At 36.7% G+C, this 4,881-nt stretch overlaps 1 protein-coding gene across 2 annotated transcripts in view; it reads right to left on the bottom strand.

The window, feature by feature from the left end:
- Positions 1-4,355, bottom strand: part of prkcq (protein kinase C, theta) — a 23,546-nt gene extending 19,191 nt beyond the window's left edge. For both annotated transcript variants that reach the window (XM_032505689.1, XM_032505687.1), the window contains exon 1: positions 4,273-4,355. The gene's annotated coding sequence lies outside the window, so the exon portion shown is untranslated. The remainder of the gene's footprint in view (positions 1-4,272) is intronic.
- Positions 4,356-4,881: the final 526 nt, after the last annotated feature.

Below are 4,881 nucleotides of genomic sequence, written 5' to 3' on the forward strand. Positions count from 1 at the left end.
AAAAAGGGTTTTGATCGGAGTGCAGCGCAAGCCCATCCAGGCCACACAAATAGACCGACCCACCAAGAAATCTCCCGGGACTCCCAATGGCTAATCCATGCCTGGTAGATAACCATTAACTCATACTGTATATAATTACATTATATACATATACCTATTTATATAACCGTGCTGATTGTTTTGGTCGGTTTAAGTTGTGATTGCAGCATGATATGACGTTACTTTTCTGGTAATAGTTGCAGCTTTAATTGACTAAATGTTTTAGCTCTAGTAATTAGAAATATTATAAGCCTTGCACCAGCAGACAGAAATATGATGGTACAATAGGATAGACTACTGACAATGAAAAAACTATATCCAAAACATTTGTTGCTCTTTTATTTGTTTTATTATTTAAGCTTTTGCCTGAGCAGCTGTATCACATTTTGTGTTCATATTTCCAGCTGTGAGAATCTCCTTCCTATCTGTTGTGTGTTGCACCACATAAAAAAAAAAAATCAAGCGGTGTAAGCATGTATGCGAGCATGGTGAAGTATAATTAATTTTGTCTTTATTTCCGAAGTAATGTCCTAAATATTTGTAACCAAATCGTTAAGAGTAACCATGTATGGTATGAAACTGAGACACAGCTGTAGACTGTTTCAGAGACTATCTGAACACCATTATGTCCCATTTAATTAAAGCTGATCATATAAACTAATGACTCCACTGAATTAGTGAAAGGTATGAATACCTAGTACTGTTCTTAATTTTGGACCAGCCTTTTTGAATTATAATACCTTGTTTTCCCCATCAAATCTAACTTATTCAAATGTCTTCTGCACATATAGTCACAGACTGATATTGATCTTGATATTGAAATTATCTCACCCACATAAACTCAAACATGTGAAATGTGCAGAGCTGCAGCCTCCTGTACAGTTTGAATCTGTTCATTGCACAGGAGACGTACAACTTCCGGTGCCTAAGGTGCCACGATGTAACCACACTTCCTGTCTTTCGGGCGGTTTTTATTTTTCATTTTGAAGCTTCACAGGTGGGGCTGTTGCAAACACCAAATTTAAAAACAACACAAAACACTTCACTAAATGTTGAGAAGGTGGGCTGAGAACAGCAAAAAGCTGAAAGTGTGTGTAGGCTGATGCATTGTGAAAAACTAAATAGAAACCAGTAGCTTACAAAATATGTACTCAATAGTACATTGATTAGAATCATCCTTCCTGATTATCCTAATATATTTAAGATTAGATTTTTAAACTTGATTTTCCAGTACGTATTTTTGACACTTGAGACTTCACAAACGTAATTGAAGAGTTTCCTGTGTGTTTTCTTTAAAGAGCTATTTTACTGCTGTGTTTACAATGTTACTGATGCAACGAACCATTATCAGCGTCAAAAAACATGAATAACTTTGATTTAGTTTAGTTTTTTAGGTCAAGTGTACTGCTTCTTCTTGTAATAAACAAAGCAGGTTTACTTCACAGAACACAGAGGTGCTGGTCTACCGCTGCCTTGATCGGTTAGTTTGAGTTATTGTGTGACTTTGGTGTTTTAAAGAGTTAGTTCAGATTCACCAAAGTCACACAACAACACAAGCTAACTAATCGATCGAGGCAGCGGTAGACCAGCAACTACCGTGTTCCATGAGATAAAATTACTGTTCTTTTTGAGTCTGGTGGCTGTGAAGAGTGCATAGACAACGGCTTCAGTTCCCCGTCTTCAAGGTAACGTGGTTACTCCTGCCTGCTTCTCCAAACTGGGGCCATCTACTGTAACTAACACACTGACTATGGGGAAGTAACTCATACAGCCCCACTTCCAAAGACTCAAACTATCCCTTTTTAAATGCTTGATAAATACTTGTTTGGGCCGTTAATGTTTCATGCACATATGGCACAGATTTGAAGCGGAGGGCCAATGTGATGGTCTGATGTGAAGTTTACATCATTTGATGTAATAAACAATGTAAAGTTAAGTTATATAGCTGAGGAAAAGACCCCAAAATACTGTTACTGCTTTTGAGCTAATGAGATGGAAAGCATGTAAAGTGTGGAGCCTGTGGTGACGTCCTAATGGGATTACACCATCCACTGTATGCCCTCTTTCTTCCTCATGAAGTAACTGTCCTCTCATTATAAGAGGATTTAGACAATACCAACACAGAGGTCATTGTTAAAACAAGCTGCTGATCTTTATTTTGTGAAACAGCAGCTCAAAAGTAGTAAATCGGCTGCAAATGCAGTCTATTGTGCTTTTCGGTACATAATTACATAAACACAGGATTTTTGACATTAGATTTAAGGTTTTATTGTAGTGCGCCCGCTTTGTTGTTTAATATTGAGGTGTGAGGAACAGGAGCCGTCAAATCTCCTCGGTCTCTTGTGGCTGATGTTTATCTTTTTCAGTAAACCCATCAGAGAGAATAAACAGACTTTTATTATATTGTGCACTTTTATGTGTGCAGGCATCCCGTTGCCATCTGAGGTGGTAGATTGGCTTCACTGCAGCCACCCATGGATGTTCAAATGCCACCTCCACCTTTCCCCAAGCTCACAGATGGAGATACAAGGAAGGTCCAGTGAGACCTTTTACAAAGCTTTCATGAGCGAAGGAAAAGTCAAACGAGCCTCCCACCTGAGACTCTCTGTGCCCCCTACATCAAAGCATGAGAGAGAGAGAGAGAGAGAGAGAGAGAGAGAGCTAGAGAGCTATTCAATTACTTCAGCTGCACCCATACCCGTGTGCGTGTGTTTTAAAGTTTTTTTTGAACTAGCCAAGAAAGGGGGGGGGGGGTATTAACAGGTGATCCTTGTGTCAGACAGAAGCCTTTGACTATAGCTACCACTTTGACAATAGCCCAGATGCCCCAAGTGTTTAGAACTAGTAAATACAACTGATGTGACCCAGTCAGCAGCCTTCATTAATGAATGATCTTGCCAGTTAAACTGCATCAAAAAAGCACAGATTTAAGGTATTTCTTACTGTGAAAAGAGGCCTTGAAAGAAAAATGAAGTTCTTTAACTGCAGTTTTTCCAAACATGCAGCTAAAAGTAAATACATTTTCTGAAGTACTTGCATATTGTGTTAACCTTCTAATTCACTATTGAGAGTGAAATATTGCAATTTTTACTACACTACATTCATGTTACAGCTATAGTTACTTTGCATACACATAACACATATGATCAGTTTACATGATATGTCTTTTAATCGACTAAACTACCAACATTTTGTTTCATTCAGAACCGCAACAACATTAAATGCTGCTTACATGCTAGGTTTATTTGCAAGGCTGGAATGTTACATTTACTGAAATAGTCATTATAATGTACTTTACTAGAGTATTTCCACACATATTTGAGTAAGTATTTGACAGCTTTTTACAAGTTACTTTGCACAGTCAGATTTTACACATAGATACCTAACCATGTTGTAAAACATATTACATTGTTATTGATTTAACTGTCAAAATGTATAAGCGCTGCAACTGTAAAATGCTGCTAACATGCTAGGTTTGTTTGCAAGATCGGAATGCAACTAATTACATTTACTCGAATACTATATTTTTATTCAATTTTGGTATAAATTGGAAATACGTGTACTTATGCTTCACTGTATTTATGAGGGAAATATTGCACTTTTTAATCCACTACAGTACAGTTATTTGTTACTTTGCATATTTTAGGGGTCATTATGCTGCACATTAAATACTTTAAGTTGCATGTAGCTGGTAATGCCTCCATTGGTAAAGTAAGATTTTGAATGCAGGACCTTTACATGTGGGTGTTTTCATTGTGGTAGTTTTACTTAAATATATCTGAATATGTTGTCTCTCACAGAGAATGTAAATTAGTAACGAATAAAAACAGAGAATATAACAATGCACAACTTTAGAACACTATTAATACCAATGGTTACGTTTCATTATGAAGGCTGCATCTTGTACTGGTCAAATCAGTGATTTTCAAGCCAGTCATGACTTTTAGTTTTCTAAATTTAGCCAAACGGGCTAATAACAACCTTGCACTTTAAGTTTCAAAGTGAAAGAAAGCAGAGACATAGCGACCACTTAGCATATTAAAAGGCTAACAACCTTGCGGCTGCGCGTGTTGTTTTTAAGTTCTTAATACTGTGTGAAAGAAATGAAATGTATGCTGTAGCCTATTGTACGACACCCGAACTCAGCGGGTCGTTAATTCGGCACATAGCAAGAGTAGTTCAGTAAAAATAAGTTAAAACTTTGTGAAAACATTGAAAAACAGTCGTACTAACCTGTAAATAACAACTGAAGTGTAGTGTTCGCAGACTGACGCTGCTCTCCATCCGAGCACTTCTCTGACAGACCGGAGGGAGCAGAGGCGGCACATTTACCTTGATATCATGAGGCGTTCAATACTGTTGGAATATTGTCTATTCTTGGAACCTTTTGGTGTGGTTTTGTGCAGTTGCGTTTTTTCTTTCATGAAGTGTATACAATTTCCGAGGAGAGATTAAACGCAACATTGACCTATTCACACACATACAAAGTGAAACTTATGAAACAACTAAACAAGAAGTAGGATTTATAGGACACATTCTGTGAGCTTGGATGAGGCCAAATCATAACGTAAATGTTTTTAATGGTTCTATAGTTGTATGTATGGTTTTTAACTTACAACTTACAACTCAAATGCACATGCAGACAATAATTAATTAACAATATTAAGTCATTCATTTTGAAGTAGTGAAACATAGAAAGTAATTTCATGCTGACTGACATACGTAAGCTGAAGCTTTAACTAAGCCAATACATTTATATTAATTTATTGTATTGTTTTATATTAGTAATTTAGATTTACACTGACAATTAAAAGTGTGTGTGTGTGTGTATATATATATATA

The sequence above is a fragment of the Etheostoma spectabile genome, chromosome 23, assembly GCF_008692095.1.
Source record: "Etheostoma spectabile isolate EspeVRDwgs_2016 chromosome 23, UIUC_Espe_1.0, whole genome shotgun sequence".
Taxonomy (NCBI): domain Eukaryota; kingdom Metazoa; phylum Chordata; class Actinopteri; order Perciformes; family Percidae; genus Etheostoma; species Etheostoma spectabile.